General features: G+C 38.5%; 1 protein-coding gene across 2 annotated transcripts in view; it reads left to right on the top strand.

Annotated features, from left to right (window-relative positions):
• FHL1 (four and a half LIM domains 1) overlaps positions 1 to 19,568 on the top strand; it is a 62,817-nt gene that overhangs the window by 7,037 nt on the left and 36,212 nt on the right. For both annotated transcript variants that reach the window (XM_006082048.3, XM_006082052.3), the window contains exon 2: positions 12,802 to 12,872. The gene's annotated coding sequence lies outside the window, so the exon portion shown is untranslated. The remainder of the gene's footprint in view (positions 1 to 12,801; positions 12,873 to 19,568) is intronic.

Below are 19,568 nucleotides of genomic sequence, written 5' to 3'. Positions count from 1 at the left end.
TCATCAATAGACTGACTAACTCTCTCTTGTCAGATACCATCTTGAAGGCTGTTTTCTTATTTTTTCTTTTGTGGTCCAGTAATTTCTTCAGACTCCTTTCATGTTTAGAGCCAAGCTGGAGGTTTGAGAGTTGTGAATGGTTGGTTTTCAGATAAAGTCAAATATGTTTGCAGAGTTATGTTATAGACAGTCTTTGAAACCATGAATCATTAAAGAGGAATGATTTACATTGTCATACCCCTATGAAACTTCCTTTTACAAAGCTAAAGCAATTAAAATTGTCTTGAGGTAAGGTGATTTATTATTACCTAGAATGTATTGTGAAGGATTAAAAAAAGAACCTTCAACATTTGTCAAAATCTGTGGAATGCACAACATAAAGAGTGAACCCTAATGTAAACTATGGACTTTAGTTAATAACAATATATCAATATTGGCTTATCAGTTGTGACAAATATACTCCAGTAATGCAAGATGTTAATGATAGAGGAAACTAAGAGAGGATGTTGAGTGTATGGAAACTACTTTTTACTTAATTTTTCTGTAATCCTAAAACTGCTATATATATATATATATACACCTTTGTACATTTTGGACTCAGAAATACAAAGAATATGTCAGGCAATTTTTATTATTGTAATTGAATGTGCAATGTTTATTTTTAAGTACTAGCAAAATAAGAGAAGTGCTTCTTGAGTGACATAACTTTGTGTCATGGTTCCCTGGAAAAGTGAGAGTATGAGCTTCTGAAAGAGTTAGCTGCCCAGTACCATCTGGTTGCACAGTAGTAATTGGATCGATCATTGTGAGTATTGGGTTGGGACTTTGCCACTATTGGGACATTGTGCCATCTTTGCAATGTAGTGGATTTCCAGACTTGACAAATCCCCTGCCCTACAACCCAATGAGCCTTTTTTACCCTTGCATTTGTGGTGTCACTAGTAACAGTGAAAGTTTGTGAGCTCATGCCTTCTTTAAGCCAATATCCAAGTTAGAGTTTGATTGCTTTGTGCCAAAGGCTATTGCAGGCCTTTTAGAAGCATTGACCTCTAACACCAGAACCTCCATGCAGTTACTCAGTATAGCCAGCTCTACACTAATCCTGTGTGAAAAGATTAGGTTTTTAAAAGTCTTATTGTAAATGGTTTCTACCAGTATATATTGGAACTGGGTGTTTATTATGAGCAACTGTAAGTATGTGTTGCTTTCTTGAATTGGCTGTGAAACAGATCATCTATGGTATGCAGTAAGTAATAAGGAAGGGAGCAAGAGAGTGGAAGATTGGGGCTGAGAAGGACATTGAGACTGAGAAGATAAGCAAATGTTATGGTGATGTTAAAGTAGTGGTTCTCAACCTTGGCTGCACATTAGAATCACCTGGGAATCTTTAAAATTCTGATTTCTGGGCCTCATCCTCCGGAAATTCTGTTTCTTTGTTATGGGGTGGAGCCACAACATTGGTAACACAGAAACAGAATTTCCGGAAGATGAGGCCCAGAAATCAGGATTTTAAAAAGATTCCCAGGTGATTCTAATGTGCAGCCAAGGTTGAGAACCACTGTGTTAGTCATTGGAAGAGGAAAAACTGACAAAGCATCGCAGATTAGAACATAAATTAGAGTGTTCACTCAAGGATTGGATATCTTGGGGTTACAGTTGTGCATAGAATATGTCCATCAGGTGTGTAATTAGACCCCGAGTGAAAAACTTTATGCAATTACCTGAAAAAATACTAATAAAGGAGGGAGTTGTTTATAGAATTCACCTATTTATTAAAAATTGTAATCCTCACCCGAGGATATTTTTTATTGGTTAAAGAGAGAGGAAGGGGGAGGGAGGGGAGAGAGAGAGAGAGAGAGAGAGAGATACAGAGATAACAATCAAACCCCGCAATCTGGGTAAGTGCCCTGACCAGGAATTGAACCTTCCACCTTACGGTGTAAGGGACAACACTCCAACCAACTAAGCCACACTGGCAAGGGCATTACAATTTATTTTGTATATCAGAAGTAATTTTTTAGATATGGATCTGTTATGTATACTCATTGTTACACCTGTTATTAGAAAAATACATATTTTTTTTCCAGGCTTCACTGCTTGCCTGATTGACTATACTGGCCTACATCTGTTATAAGCAGCAAATTTTAACAGGGGAAGGAGAAAGAGACAAGACAGGAAACCTCTCCCTAGAGCAGTGATGGGGAACCTTTTGAGCTCGGCTTGTCAGCATTTTGAAAAACCCTAACTTAACTCTGGTGCCGTGTCACATATAGAAATTTTTTGATATTTGCAACCATAGTAAAACAAAGATTTATATTTTTGATATTTATTTTATATATTTAAATGCCATTTAACAAAGAAAAATCAATCAAAAAAATGAGTTCACATGTCATCTCTGACACGTGTGTCATAGGTTCGCCATCACTGCCCATGATGGAGGCTGGGGATTTCTTTTCAGTTGCCAAGATTGTGGGTTACTCTGTGCCAGTGGTGAACCAAATAGTGGCACAGCCAGTGCATTCCTGTGGTCATCTTCACAATTAATATCAAGTTCTGCAGGTGACTTGACTATACAGAAATTCCTGTCTACTGTTGCGATGGCAAAATGATCACTCTGTCCAAATCATAAGGTATAAATGGGCTTAGTCAGCCATGAGACCTAGCATAGTAATCACCTCCCAGTGAAGCTGCTAGAAATAGCTGGATGGTCTGGGGAGGTGTAATGGCAATGGCATGCAAGGCCAGGTGTGTGACAGCATCCTTTTGCCCCTTGGGCTTACCCAACTGCTTCCCACAGACCTTTAGCTTTTCTTCATCTCCGTCCCTCCCTATCTCCTCTTTATCTTTAATTCAGTTGCTTGTGGAATTTCTGTTAAGGAACAAGAAGGGCCTCACCACAAAAAGTTGGGGGACCATTGGCCTAAGTATTCTAACTACCAAAGCAGTGTATTTTAGACTTGCTTAACTACCAGGTTTTTACTGCTGTTCTGGTTTGTTAGGTATAAAAAGGGTACGTTGTAAACATTTTCTGAACACAACTTGAGAATTGAAGTGTCACCTTATAAACTTATTATTCCTTCCATGGTTAAAACCCCTATAATTTATTTGTGTTTATGTGCTTCTTATTGTCCCCATAGCAGATACCAGCAATGTGATGCTGATGTGAAGGATTTACTCTATGGCTAAGTGATTGGAGCAGAGCTGCCCAATTGCCAGCACTGGGCCAAACCCAGCTTATAAAGTATGAGGACGAGTACTTCATAAAATGAAATCAGTAAATGTTTATTGAATGCTTACTCTATGTGCTAAGCACTTTGCTAGGCTTGCTAGATGCTGTGGGGAATATTAAAAACAAAAGTGATCTCTTCAAGCAAGGAACGTCCATTATAATTGGAGAAGTTGTTAGAGATGCATTAAGGATGTGGTGGAAAGAGTATTGAATTGAGGGGGAGGAGGAATTCAGAGTTTTGAATCTTAGCCCAAGTTCTGCCAATAACCCTATGATCCTTTGGACAAATCACTTCCCCTCTGAGTCTATTTATAAAAAAGGGAATTGGACTAGATAATTTCTAAAACATTCTAAGGATTGGTTCATAAACAGATGTGTTAAAAAGGTAAACTAGCAGAACATGCTACATTCTCTTTTGCTAAAAAAAGTGTACATATAATTTAACTATTGTATGTACGTATAATTATTATATGTACAATAAGTCCTTAATGTCGTTGATAGGTTCTGAGACTTTAAGTAAAACAACATGCAATGAAACCAATTTTACCATAGGCTAATTGATATACAAAAGAGTTCATTCCTACAGCAGCTCATATAACAAAGTGATGTTGAACGAAATGTTATTTGAAGACCATATGTATATGGTACATATATTTACACTATATAATTCTGTTAATTAAAACTGTAGAGCTGCAGTTCTCAAAATGGCGTCCTTGGACCAGCAGCATCATCATAACCTGGGAACTTGTTAGAAATGCCAAGTCATGGGCCCACCCCAGACCTACTGAATCAGAAATACTAGGGTGGGGCCTAGCAATCTGTTTTTCTTCTCCGCCCCCCCCCCCCAGCAATCTGTTTTAACAACCTGCTTGCCCCCAGGGAATTCTGATGTTCATTATACTTTGACAGCTGTGCTGTAGGAATTTTGGGGCAGTGGTTCTCAAACTTGGATGCACATTGGTTTCATCTGGGGGAACTTCAGGTGCCCAAAACATAACTAGTGGCTCTGGCTCCCTAAGGCAGCCAATTTTGGAATCATTGGTTTAGGGGAGGGTGGCATGAGCACCTATTATTCTCCAGAGGTGACAAACATCGGAGGCATGGAGTCAGCCAAAACCAGCGTTGAGTTTGGGGAAGGTGAAAAGTGAGTTGGAATCTGATTGGAAGGCCTTGCATTTCATGCTAGAAAAAATGGCCTTTAGGTTACAGTAAAGGAAGTTCTTGGGGAAATGGAATGATACTTGCAAGGTGGTCCATTTGAAGGATTATTCTGGCAGGATATAGAAGAAGGGAGCATGTCCAGAATTATGTCTGATGAAGTAGTCTAGGTATGAAGTGATGATGGGCGAAATTAGGATTGTAGAACTGAGATTATAAGGAAGAAAAAAGTATGAAAGCTCGTTTAGAGGACAAAATAGACAGGATTTGGTGAAGGTTGTGGGAGTGAGAGGCAGTGTTTGAATGTCTTTCTTTAACTCAGGAGTTCCTCTCAGACTTCTGGGACAGCCAGTGCTATCAGAATTGTCACATCTTACAGACATGTACTTATTTTTTTGTCCCCCATTGCTTTGATTTAAGAGTTCTGATTTGGGGAATGGGTGTTCCCCAGTGAGTTACATAAAAAGAATTGTAGTCACCCAGAAAGCTACTCAGGGTCATCATGGCAGGGGGGCAAACACCCTGTCTCTCTTAAGGAAAGAATGCTTGGAGTTGTGGGAAAGTTGTAAACTTGGCAATGACTAATTCAAACCTATCAGTCAATTAAGTGAATTTTTATTTTATCATTTGTTTGATTTGGGAGCTGTTGTAATTGCCATTAAAAGGACATCAATATTCCTATTTTAAAAACAAAACAAAAATACTATTGAACATTAGGGCAAAGGACAAGAATTTCAAGGTTTTTTTTTACCTTTTGACTTTAGCAAACATTTGCTTCTCCATTATTTTTGCTGTATTTTGCCTTCTTCTTCTTCTTCTTCTTCTTCTTCTTCTTCTTCTTCTTCATCTTCATCTTTATCTTCATCTTCATCATCTTGTCCCTCCTCCTCCTCCTCCTCCTTCTTCTTCTTTTCTTCTTCTTCCCCATTTGTTCCTGATGCCTGGTGATGTTAGTTTCCTCTCATCTGTTATTGACAGCTTTTTAAAGTATTCTTAATGTTTTTGTTTTTTTTACTTTTCAGTTTTCCTTTAGTCTCATAAAGCTCATTAGCCAGCAATTATGCAACAATGTACACAGAAAAATAGTCATTTTAAAAAGGTTTTGACCTGCTTCATCTATTTCTTCCACTCTCATACCTCTAGCAACCACCAGTCCTTTCTTTGTATATAAGCACTTGGTTTTTGTTTTGTTTTGTTTTGTTTTATACTAGAAACCTGGTGCACGAATTCATGCACCAGTGGGGCTCCTCGGCCTGGCCTGGGGATCAGGCCGAAACCAGCTCTCCGACATCCCCCAAGGTGTCCCGGATTGTGAGAGGGCTAAGGTCAGGCCAAGGGACCCCACTGATGCATGATCGGGGTCGGGGAGGGATGTGGGAGGTTGGCCAGCTGGGGAGGGACTGCAGGAGGGCTCCAGGGCATCTTGCCCAGTCCTGATTGGCCGGACCCCAGCAGCAAGCTAACCTACTGGTTGGAGCATCTGCCCCCTGATGGTAAGTGCACGTCATAGCGACTGGTTGACCAATCGACTGTCTGACCCCTAGTGGTTAGTGCATGTCATAGCGAGCGGTTGCATGGCCTTAGCATATCATTGGCATATTATGCTTTGATTGGTTGAACAGATGACAGGACAACTGGACAGGGTTCCACATGTAAGAGAGGTCATATGGTATTTGTCTTTACCTGAATAATTTTGCTTAGCATAATGCCCTTGAAGTACATCCATGTTATCGAAAATGGCAAGATTTTTATTCCTTTTTATAGCTGAACAATACCTCTGTGTGTGTGAATACTTCAGTGTGTGTGTGTGTGTGTGTGTGTGTGTGTGACAATTTTGTAATCTACTTGTCTACCAATGGACACTTAAGTTGTTTCTGTGTCTTGGCTATTGTAAATAATGCTTCAATGAACATGGAGGTATATATATCTTCTCAAGTTAGTGTTTCATTTTCTTTGGATAAAAACCCAGAAGTAGAATAGCTAGATTATATGGTAGTTCTAGTTTTAATTTTTTGAGGAACCTCCATAATGTTTTCCACAGTGGCTGTACCAATCTGCATTCCCACCAACAGTGCACGAAAGTTCCCTTTTCTCCACATCCTTGCCAACATTTGTTTGTTGATTTATTGTTAATAGCTATTCTGATAGATGTGAGGTGCTATCCTATCACATTGTGGTTTTAATTTGCATTGACTAATGACATTGAGCATCTTTTCATATGTCTATTGGTCACCTGTATATTTTTTTTAAATTATCTCTTCAGACCTTCTGCCCATTTTATAATCAGATTGGTTTTCTTTGTTTTAGTATGAGTTCTTTATACACAGGGTGATGCAAAAGTAAGTTTACATTTGTGAGTACCTGAAATACAATTTATTCTTTTTTTAAAAATTTCCTCCTCTTTTAAAAAAATATATTTTATTGATGTTTTACAGAGAGGAAGGGAGAGGGATAGAGAGTTAGAAACATCGATGAGAGAGAAACATTGATCAGCTGCCTTCTGCACACCTCCTACTGGGGATGTGCCCGCAACCAAGGTACATGCCCTTGACTGGAATCGAACCTGGGACTCCTCAGTCCACAGGCCAACGCTCTAGCCACTGAGCCAAACTGGTCAGGGCTACAATTTATTCTTGTATTATTAATTATTATATTATTTTCCATGTGGACAATTGTAAACCTACTTTTGCCCAACTCTTTATTTTGGATTTTAGCCCTTTATCAGATACTTGACTTGCAAATATTTTCTTCCATTCAGTAGCTTGTCTTTTTAAATATATTTTTATTTATTTCAGAGAGGAAGGGAGAGGGAGGGAGAGATAGAAACATCAATGATGAGAGAGAATTATTGATCGGCTGCCTCCTGCACGCCCTCTACTGGGGATCGAGCCTGCAACCCAGGCATGTGCCCTGACTGGGAATGGAACTGTGACCCACTGGTTCATAGGTCCACGCTTAACCACTGAGCAACAACGGCTGGGCTGCCTTTTCTTTTTATTGATGGTTTCCTTTGCTGTGCAGAAGTTTTTAATAAGATGTAGTTCCTGTTGGTGCAAAAGTTCTCTTAATGTTTTATTACTCCAGTCAAAAAAATAAACAGATGTATTTTATTGCTCATCCCCCGCTTTTGACCACAAATTTCTTTAAATTTGCATCCAGAAATGGCCCATCAAAAGAGCTCATTAGCCCTAGCTGGTTTGGCTCAATAGAGAGAGCGTTGACCTGTGTACTGAAGAGTCCCGGGTTCGATTCTGGTCTAGGGCACATGCCCGGGTTGCAGGCTCAATCCCCAGTGGGGGTGGGTGTGCAGGAGGCAGCCAATCAATGATTCTTTTTCATAATTGCTGTTTCTATCTCTCTCTCTCTCTCTCCCTTCTCTCTGAAATCAATAAAAATATATTTTAAAAAAGAAAAAAAAAGAGCTCCTTCGTGTGTCCTTGGGGCATGGTGGGGGCATTGCTTGTGTTTACACCTTTAGTGAGTTTATAGGTTGTGCCATATCCAGGAGGAAAAACAGCTTTTATTTACTAGTTTGGAAGCATATAAAAGCAAATTCCATATTTTAAAGGATTATCTATATTCTAATGCAAGGTTTAAAAATGGCTCACCACTTTAATTTGGCAAAGCTGTGCACTTTTTAGTTTCCTGAAGAAACTGTAAAAATATAGGGAAAATCTAGACTGGTCACAATTTTAAACATGTAGTATATCTAGTAGATCTATCTGTTAAAATATAACTTATCTTTTCCCAAACTGAACAAGTATAAACCTTTCTCTTACAAATTGTGCAGAATACTATGATTATATCACATAAAATAAATTTAGAAACTTATGTGGAATAGATAAACTTCTAGGCATACTAGTAGTATAGAGTATATCACCTGATACACATTACCAGATATACTCTATACTAAATCTTAATATAAGGACACAGAATTAGATTTTATCTTTATTGTTGAAAGTATTACAGGTGTCCCCTTTTATCCCATTGAACCCATACTCCTCACTCCTGTCCCCTCTTCAGGCTTTCACCCCACTATTGTCTGTGTTCATTTTGTTTGTCAGTTTATTTTGTTCATTAGATTCCACATATAAGTGAGATCATATGATACTTGTCTTTCTCTGACTGGCTTATTTTGCTTAGCATAATATTCACCAGGTCCCTCCATGCTGTCTCAAAGGGTAAGAGATCCTTCTTTTTTATAGCTGCATAGTATTCCATTGTGTAAATGTACCATAGCTTTTTTTATCCATTCATCTACTGGTGGGCACTTGGGCTGTTTCCAGATCTTAGCTATTGTAAATAATGCTGCTATGAACATAGGGGTGCATACATTCTTTCTGATTGGTGTTTCAGGCTTCTTAGGATATATTCCTAGAAATGGGATCACTGGGTCAAATGGAAATTTCATTTTTAAACAAAATTAGATTTTATTATATTTTATATCATAATAGCCTTTTGGGTTTTGTTTATTAATTGAGATATTAAATATTTGATTATTTTTCAGATCTTGATTATGTTGAAATTATTAGAAATGAAGCTTCTTTCCTCTGAGCAGACCATTTATTTATGCCAATAAATTATTTTGCTGAATGAGAGCCAGTTTATTAGTTCTGCTAAAAGAAATGAGACAGTGGGTATCTCATTTGAATTTATTATTGGATTTTATGGTAACATTTAAAATGTGTTTTTGAAAGGTACATATGCCAGTGTTTCTGACTATCACAGTGTAGGCATTTGAATAACAGTATATGGATCAATGAGAAGTCTAAGCCGCTTGGTATCATCACAAATATACCTAATTAAGAATATATTTGGTGCCCTGATTGGTTTGGCTCAGTGGATAGAGCGTCGGTCTGCGGACTGAAGGGTCCCAGGTTCGATTCCAGTCAAGGGCATGTACCTTGGGGGATGTGCAGGAGGCAGCTGATCTATGTTTCTCTCTCATCGATATTTCTAACTCTTTCTCCCTTCCTCTCTGTAAAAAATCAATAAAATATATTTTAAAAAAGAATATATTTGGTGTTCACCACTCTCTGGTTTCTTAAGTGGGAGAGAATATTGTGAAGGACAATATTAAGGAATGGTTGCCATGACAGTCACTTTCAAAGAATTTAAAGGAGACAATGCATTTGTGGGGCTCATCCACTTTGATTGATTCAGCTGGTCTTTTAGGCTCATTCAAACAGACATGGTCTCTGGATTGCATTTTTTTCACATAATTCACCCAATTCATTGGTGATATGGGGACCGTTTAAGCTTGGCTGACAGTAGTGATAGGGTCACCATGGCCATGACCACAATACTATTGTTAAACCTGAAAGAAAATGATTGTGTATGTGAAATGTGACAAGAACATAGCTACTGGCTTCTTCTGGAATGATATAAATGTCTAATTTCACTTATTAATTCTGTCAGGGTGGGATAAGATTAACATGATTTATTTAAAAGCATAACTGACCCTAAAGTGTTTGGGTTTTATTTTGGATTTTTTGCTGTCATCACATTTTACCCAGTGTACTTGGCTGCTGTTCTGTTTTTATTCGTTGACTTGCACAATACTGTCAACACAGTTTGTATTATGTCTGGTCAGAAGCATACAGTTACATACTGCAGTTTCAAAAGTATATACAATACTACCTGTTATGAGTGTCTTCATTCTCCCAACCCAACTAAATGTTAAGTGGGACACACTAGCACAGACAATGAAGTGAAACAGAACTGAAAATGCTGTTAAAATCTTGCTGTCTATTTTTATCATTCTTGTAGTCTAGTTCTTGATGAAGAAGCTATGAGCTATGGAACCTCCCCTGACAGGGCCCCAAGTTGGACCCCAACGTGAAAGCTCTGCCTACTCAGCCTTTGGGTCTTTCTCTCTTCTGCCCTCTGGAGGGTGTCTTGGAGCATGACATGAGGGAGAGCCAGTCTTGTGGTTACTAGAAAACAAGTTCTCTGGTACTCCACCTGCCAGGAGCCCCTCAAAGCCTGAACTTGTAGAGGTGGGGAGCAGACAGAGATAAGGCAGGGAAAGTACTGGTAGGGTTAGGGTCTTAGGGAAGAAGCTATTCTGGTTCTTTAAGTAGAGAACTGGATTCCTTCAAGTTGAACCCAGCATGTATCAAATCCATCTCCAGGAAAAAAACCTATTCCAGAGAGTGCATAAAATGAAATGGTATACTAAATCTACTGTATGGTGGATTCAGGTTGGAAGTTCAAATTGGGTAGAATCTAAAGAGGGATATATTTGGTGCCAAGCATTTGTGGTAGCATATGAAATCATTATCCAAGTTTGATAAAATTTTCACTCTACACCTGCTATAATTATAATGATACTTATATATCCAATATTCATTGAATACCTTTTATGTGTGAAGAACTATTAAGTGCTTTACATGCAGTGCCCTCTTGCCACTTTACTGAACCTTTGTGACATAGGTTACCATTGTGCAGCTGAGTGAGGTTATACAGCTAATATGAGGTGGGACCAGTATTTGAACCTAGGCATTGACTTTGGCACCCTTGTTGTGAACAGCTGTGCCATGGTGCATTCTTGCTGCAGCTGAAGAAAGGGTGTGGCACCTTGATTTCCATATGAGTGGGATGTGGGTGGTGGGAGGTGAGACTGAGCAAAGCGCTTTGTATATACAAACCATGCTAAGTAACAGGAGATAGAAAAGAAATAAGGAGTTTTGTCCCCATAACCAAGAAACTTGAAGTCCTGTAGGACAAAGGAGACATAGCATGAAACAAGTAATACATATTCATATGATAGACTGAAAATATTCTCTCTACTTAAGTATAGGCGGGAAGAGGACTAGAAGGTGTTCCTTACAAATATTTGCTTGTGAAAGTTAGCTCTTGACTGCTGGCACAAATTTGCTTTCCTCTGGGCTTTTGACCTGGTATACAAGAACCCTGACTCTATAGTCAGCAGACTTGTCCATTTTGAGTTCAGAAGAGTTATCTTCAACTATGACAGTTGCTATGAAGATCTCTAAACAGATGAACCCATTAGCCTATTGAGCTAACTGGACCAGCTATTTATTTTCTAGTACGTTAACATTTTTAAAAATCTCTAGCCCTGGCCAGGTGGCTCAGTTAGTTGGAGCAATGTCCCATACACCAAAAGGTTGTGGATTCGATTCCCAGTCAGGGCACATACCTAGGTTTTGGGTTCAATCCCTGGTTGGGGCACATATAGGAGGCAACCACTCAATGTTTCTATGTTTCTCTCTCACATTAATGTTTCCTTCCCTCTCTCCCTCCCTCCCTCTTTCCCTCCCTCCCTCTCTCCCTCTCTAAAAACCAATGAACATATCCTCAGGTGAGGATAAAAAAATGAATAAATAAAAGTAAAAATCTCTAACCACTGCTTGTTTGATGGTCACCCTGGAAACGGTTGGGGGTGGATGGGGGACTGTTAGGAGCTTGGTTATAATCCTTGATTTATGTTTGCCCTATTTCATTTGGTAGATACTTCTGTAGGCCTAGCACTGTTCTGAGCATGGGATTAGAGCAGTGAATAGAACAGAAAGGGCCTTTCTCTCAGGAAGCTGTCTTTTCCTCGGATTTTTTGCTCTGTGTAAATTTCACAGTTGATATGAAAGTGTTCTTGGTATGAATTTCAAGATTTCACATATTAGGGATAATACAGTGATCACACTTCCTCTCTCCTTAGCCCTAGCCAGTCCTTCCTGAATAATGAGGGGCGGGTAATAAGGGGGATGACTGTGCCTGTGGAGAGGGCAGCAGATCAGGGTGTATGGTCTTTGTGCTGTGATGGGAAAAGAACAGGGCACACCTGTTTCCTAGCGATGCAATGTGGAACCATCCGCACTGGGATGAGCCTGCCCACCAGCCTGCATCCTAATCCTGTTGTTGATTGGAGATAACTTCAGTGGTCACAGGGCACCTCATCTCCATGGCAACACCTCTAAATATTCCTCTGGTGACTTGTGCTCTACATTCTGTCTGGATCTGAGCCCTCCTGTGGCAGAATATTCTAAAGATGTTAAAAAGAGGGGGGGAAAGGCTCAACTAATAAATCTATTCTAAATGACTGAGTCATTTGTTTTGATTACCCGGGTGATTGCCAAATGTTAATTTAAAACTGAAATAGGCCATGAGCTCACTCCACTAACAATGCTGAGTGTTTGTGCTAGCTAATACAGCTTGATAATGAGGTGGCCAGATCCACTGCCGGTGCGAATGTTCTATGATAAACAGACATTTGGGGAAATATGCAGAACATCTTGGCAGTTTTCCTTTAACTTTAAGGGTAATAAATACAAAGTAGAATGCGTTACCATGAGCCATTTCAAAGGAAGTTGAACTTTTTTTTTTTTTTTAGAATTTCGTACTTTTCTTCTGAAAAGGTAATTTTGTGTCTTGATTTTCATTTTTTCCTAACTTAGGCACATTGGAACTTGACAACTATATCCAGTCCTTGCCAAATACATCCCATTGTCCACACATCCAGTGTGAGGTAAGTACTACTAATTGTTTTTACACTGATCTCCAACCTTCCAATTTGTAGTGTTATGGTTGACATTGTATGAAGAGCTTTATTTGTACAGTAGATTTAAAAGGGTTCATTTTAATTGACCCAGACAACCATTATCACTGCTTACTAAATATTAGCTCTCTGGGGAATGCCTTTTCAAGGAAAAAAAACCTCATTTGCTTTTAATTTGGGGGCATGAAAAGTGAATGTGCCAAGTAAAACAGAACTGTTAGGTCTGTTTGAAAATAAAGATCTGCCCATGTCACAGCATGAACAGTAGGGAGCAGGAAAGCTGCGTGGAGCAAATATTGGAATGGAGGGAAAAGATTCCTACTGACAACTGTGAGGAGTTGGACTGACCCAGTCAACTGTCAATGAAAGGAGCCAAGGTGCAGGATGCCTCTGTACAATCTGATGGTACAAATGCCAAAGAATGTTTCCATTGGCTTACATTAACATGGGCCAGAAGATTTTTTTTTCTGATTAGTACTAAAGTTCCGAGCACTGCTACAGTGGTGGGAGCAGCCAGATTGACCAGCCTTTTCTTTTAATACATTAGATAGGCATTCTCTGTCCTCTTCATTGAGCCATGGTGGCTTATGTCTTCTTTGTGATGATCCAGGGTTACCCATTTCTCTCTTTGAGAGACTGGATACTCACTTTTGAAAATAGTGAAAGGAGGGAATCTCAAAGATGGTTCATCCAGGCACAATGGAAGGGGCCCCAGTTTTCTGCTTTTCTGCCCATCTCCATGCATTTATGAGAGAGGATATAACATTTGCCAGCATCAGACCAGCCAGGATTTCCAGTTTCATCCATCAACAGGTTTTGTCTTCCCCTCCACCCTGACCTGCCTCCATGCACAGTTCCACATCCAGTGTAGCTCCCTGTATTTCAATTAGGGTAGATGCTCACTAGGTGGCAATAGTTACATTTGTTTTGGGTGGTTTTTTTTAAATTTTGTTTTATTCCTTAAAATATTACAAAGAGTAGTACATATAATAGTTACATTTGTTACATCTGTTGCTGCAGAATAATTCACAGATTAAAAAATAGTCAAATACCTAAATATTTCAAACCTTAAAGAGTAAAAAAAAAAAAAGTAGGACTGAGTTTCTCTTAGCTGCCAGAGATGGACGCTTCCATCTTCAAGTCTAAGCCCTATCATCCTTGGCCTTTACCTAAAAATGTTGTTTTCAAACTTTTTTTAAATGATAGAAACCCGTTTTCTAATAAAATCTTAGGATTAACCCCAATAGAGTACACCAAAGCAAAACTGCTTTGGCTCAAGTAGGTGGTTGTGAGTCGCTCACCCTACTCTGAGGAACCATTCCCAGGGCAGGTGGAAAGCGCTGTGCTCTGCCCAAGAGCAGAAATTTTAGCTCTGAGCCCTTTCACAGTTCTTATTTTTATTTTCCCACAGAAACAGAGACTAGATTATTCAAGGAGATTTACAGAAGGGGAAAGCATCTTCCCAACAATTTAGTTGGAAGTGCTGGCTAGGTGAAACTTAGCTATTCACGTGCATTGCTTGCCCTTAAGCATTCCACAGCAGTCTGCCAGTTTGACAAACTTCATCAGTAGAAAACTTCAATACACAGGTCATATATTGGAATTATACACTTTGAAAACCTATATAATCTCATTAACCATTATCACCCCAATAAATTTAATTAAAATTTTTTTTAGTCCTGGCCTGTGTGGCTCAATTGGTTGGAGCATTGTCCCATACACCAAAAGGTGGTGGGTTTGATTCCCAGTCAGGGCATATACCCAGGTTGTGGGTTCAATTCCCAGTTGGAGCGTGTACAGGAGGTAACAGATCGATGATTCCCTCTCACATCGATGTCCCCCCTCCCTCCTCTTTCTAAAAAAATCAATAAAATTTAAAAAATTTAAGAAAAAAAACTATTAGAAACTATGTGTACAGGACTGTACTCTTAAAATGGAACCTTTTAATTGAAGCGTTTTGACCAAAATTTGGGGTTTTTTTTTTAGTGTATTGAGTTTCTCAGCTGAATTATTAAATATAACCTGTTAAATTCTTTTGCACCATGACAGAAATATATAGGATTGATGTAAAACAGTTCAAGTCACGATGCAGTTGTATCTTGTGATCTTTCTTCCTTTCATTCATTCATTCATTCAGCCCTACTATGTACCAGGTCAGGAGTGTAGGAGTGAGCAAAACAAAAAGAATAATACATTTTGGTCTGATATTCTTCAAGTGTAGGACATCCCTAGATTATTTTCCCTTTTGCAGATGAGGTAACTGAAAACTGATTTCCCTTTTTAAATTAAATTGCCCAGTATTAAGTAGACTAGTTTGGGTTCATGAGTGCAATTCATAATCCCTGTATCCACTCTGCTCTTTAAGTCTATGATGTATGCCACCCCCCATAGATGCATGTGCAAATAATAAAGTATACAGTAATTGCTGGGGATGTGGCTGTGCCTGGGACCCAAATGCCCCCCAAATGAAAACAAATGTAAAGGGTATATTTCACACTCTATTTTTAAAAAATTTTGTTTGGAATAATTGGACAGTTTAGGAAAATGTACTTTGCAGTTTCCATAGGAGGGTATTTTGTTTTTTTAAATGATGTTTCCTATTTTATGTTTAGCATAGCATTTACCACAGGTAAAGTTTATAATCCAAGAGTTTGAAATTATTCCATTTGGCTGCCTTTTAGTTATGGAATTATTCTTGAACACTATAAATCTTAATACATCCATGAGCAATCTTCCAGTTTGACAAACTTCATCAGTAGAAAACTTCAATATATAGATCATGTATCATGCAATTATACACTTTATTGGCTTCTGTGCTAGGGACAAGATTGTTAATTAAACATGTATTTCACATCTAGGAAATATTTATATCACTGAAACATGGTCACTTTCATTACTGATTTGGCAGTTTTTAATAATCACAAGACACAAAATTTTAAAATATAGTAGTCATAGTTATTTGATTTGTATCGTTTATGTTGATGTGACTTCTCTCCTTGGTGCACTAGCAATAAGCATGAAAATCAGCCCAGATGGCTTGCACAAACTTAAAGAGTTTGGAAATCATCAGTCTAGAGCCAAGGTCTCAAACGGCTGGGCTGGATCTGACACACAAAGGTTCTTTTAAATTTTTATGTGAATTGCCAGCATTTAAAAACTGAGAGATTTCACATTTTCAAAAATCCAGATTTTCAGCTTCTCTTCTGAAATATTAGAAGATCTGGCAACATCGAGCCTGCATTCCTATTTGGTAACACTGGGCTGGAGCCAAATAGCTGCTGTATCATTAGAAGGAACATGAACTCTGAAATTTGCTCCCAGTCTTCATCACTGTTATCTCCTTGACACTAAGGACAAGGGCAGTTGCCATTATCTGACTGTTTTACTCATTTATAAGAAAAACCTTAGCTCTCAAAGGCATGTATGTTTTCAACCCCAGGTCTAGATGAAATTGAGGCTGCAAACAGATCTATTCTTTCTCTCAAAATATCAGCTTGTTACTTTTTGGGTGCACGATGGTGGATAATGTTCATTTTAAGGGGGGTGCATTAAATGGACTGAGGGTAAACATTTGAGGGGAGGGATACCTTCTGGTGATGCCTGATTAAGAGGAGCATCAGCAGAGTTTGACGGATTCCTGTGGTCTTACCCAATGCTTCTCAGACTTTAATGTGTAGATTCTGATGTGGCAGGTCTGGAGTAAGGCATGAGATTCTGCTATTCAACCAGCACCAGGTTATACCTCTACTAGTCTGAGGTCTCACCTCTCTTTGAGTAGCAGGGGGCTCTACCCTAAAGTGATCCCAAGAAAAGGCAGTCATGCAATGATGACTCTAAATATCATCTTCTTTGGCCTGAGAAAGAGAAGTAGATCTTAGCCAGGCTATTTGGGGTTGAATCTTTACAGATAAATCTGTGTTCACTTTTAGTTGCAGAATGGTAAGTTAAAAAAAATTACTTTTAATACAGCAGAGCCCATGTAAACAATAAACCTAACTTTTATTTTCAAACTTGTTTCAAATTAAGTGCTTCTAGTAAAAAAAAAAAAAAGCTAAATATGTTAAAACTCAAGCATCATGAAGTGGGGATTAGAGCTTTTTATTTTATAAGTAGAGGCCTGGCCTGCGGGGATTGGGCTGAAACCGGCCCGGTGCACAAATTTGTCCAGGGCGTGTCCGGCCCGTCGGCTGGACCCCAGCAGCAAGCTAACCTACTAGTCGGAGCGTCTGCCTCCTGGTGGTCAGTGTGCATCATAGCAACTAGTTGAACGGTTGGACAAACGGTCAGACACTTAGCACATTGGGCTTTTATTATATAGGATTATAGGAGACTATATTTATGTGACTCTTACAAAACTGATAAATAAGACCACAGAAAATAGGTAATTATCAAATCCCTGGATATATAACATTGTAAGCTATAAAATTATAGAAGAAGTCACAAAGGAAGAGATCAACAGATTTAAATATATAAAAATGTGCTGAGTGTAGATCTTATGTATTCTCACCACATACACACACACACACACAATGGTAACTCTGAGGTGATGGATGTGTTAATTAACTTGATTGTGGGAATCATTTTACAATGTATATGTGTATCAAGTCATCATATTGTACCTTAAATATGTACAATTTTGTTATTTATACTTCAATAAAGGTGGAAAAATAACTAATGAAAAGGAAAACACACCAGGAAAAGTTTGTGTGAATTTGACAAGATAATTTCCCTATTATATACATAGTTCATACAGATCATAAGGCCTGGCACAGGCCTGACATAGGGTAGATGTGTCATAACTATTGACTAAATGAATTCTGTGTTTGGTAGGTAGGCAAAAGACATTTGTGTTAAATCACAAAGTAAATAAATGCATGGAAGAACTTTCCAGCCTCTCTGGCATGCAAAAACAAGCATATTCAAATGGCAACAAAGTACATTTTTCACCTATTAAATCAAGAAAAACCAAAAGGAAACCCTATGCTAATATGGTTATCTTGAAACTGATAAACACTGACTCATTGCTGGGAGCATTGTAAGTTGTTTAAATGCCTTTTGGAACATTATTTGGCTCATTATATATAGCAAAAGTCACAAAGATTGATACCCCTTGATTCAGTAATCTTATTTTGGGAAATATAGTCTAAGAAACAAATTAGAAAAGAAGGAAGAAAGCTATATGTTGTAGGTATTCATCACAGTGCTATTTATAAGGAAACAAAATTAGAAAGAATTCAAATGTCCAACACGAATAATGGTTCATTTGTTCATCAGGTAATTTTGGTTAAGCAATTATGATACTCTATGCAATGGAATTCCATGAATCTGTTCAAAATTATAATTCTGACACTTGCAGAGCAATATGAATTTGTGTAATATAGCTTTACTAAAAATGTAGGACACAAACTTGTGTACTTGCTGTGATTTATAACCTTGTAAAGAAGTATGTACATATGGACAAGAACTAGAAAGCATATGGACAAATGTAAGTAACTCTTTACTTGAGATCTTATTTGTATTATTGTCCTATGATTTATACATTTTACCATAAGTATATGATTTGAGGATCTTCAGCTTTTACTTGCTTACTAGTAAATCAGCTCCATATCACAAGCAGCAATATTCCCATTGGTCACACAGTGGGTGTTTAGTAAATAATTCTGAAACACAATGAAGACAGATGCCCAGAGCCTAAACATGGAGTTCCGATGATGCAGTTCCTACTTGCTGCTTTGTTCCATCATCCTGAGCTCCCATTTTTCTTTCTTCTGATTCCTGTGGTTGGTACAGAGGCTTCTGGACATCCCACATAACAAAATATAAGTATTTGTCTCAGAGGTTTTCATTAAATGTACAGAAGTGCCAGGGAGTGAATCTTATGTCTAGACTCAGTATACACTGAGGTAGAACCTTAATGGAGCTGTAATTCAAGGGAATGCTTATTTCATCTTCTGGTTTCATTTAGATAAGTAACAAAAATTCACTCGGTGTCATGAGCCTTCTTTCAGCATCCCCTCCCCTCCAGTTGCAGTCCCTGTTTCAGATATACTTGTTTCCCTGCTGTAAGTATACTTTTCTCCTTTAATTAGGTCAGTTACTTCATGTCTGTTTTTCTTTTTTGACATGGTTTCCTCTGGCTTTAGCACCACATATTTTCCCCATATGTCATTGTCTCTGGAGCTTCATGTTGCAATCGTTTTTCAAGGGGAATGGAGAGCACATTACGAAGGGGGTAGCTCTTGACTCCTTGCCTGCCCTTTGCCTGCTTGAGCGTTCGTATTTCTTTTGGGCCTAGTTCTGTTTGGTTTTGTAGTCTTCATCATCAGTTATGTTTGGACTGAAAGATACTTAAGTAAAAATAATGGTAAGTCAAAGATATGTCTGGCAAAGGTGCAGCACATTTGTTAAGGTTACTGGTTTATTTATCTTCCCTGTCTCTATGGTGACTAAATCTGGGGCTGGGATTTAATGGACTTAATTTTGACCTCTTGTACATCTCCTAACTTTCCCAGCCTCTGATTTAGAAGGAATTCATTTTCACTTTAGGAGAGAAACTGCCCCACTTAGAGAAAGGGTCCTAACTGGACTCTTGGAAAGTAGAATCTCCAGAGTCTTCTATTTTTATGTCGTCTTCGATCAGAGTTCACATATAGCACTTGTAAAGAA

This window comes from Myotis lucifugus, unplaced genomic scaffold, assembly GCF_000147115.1.
Source record: "Myotis lucifugus unplaced genomic scaffold, Myoluc2.0 scaffold_2, whole genome shotgun sequence".
Classification (NCBI taxonomy): domain Eukaryota; kingdom Metazoa; phylum Chordata; class Mammalia; order Chiroptera; family Vespertilionidae; genus Myotis; species Myotis lucifugus.
This window is presented reverse-complemented; position numbering and strand designations above follow the sequence as displayed.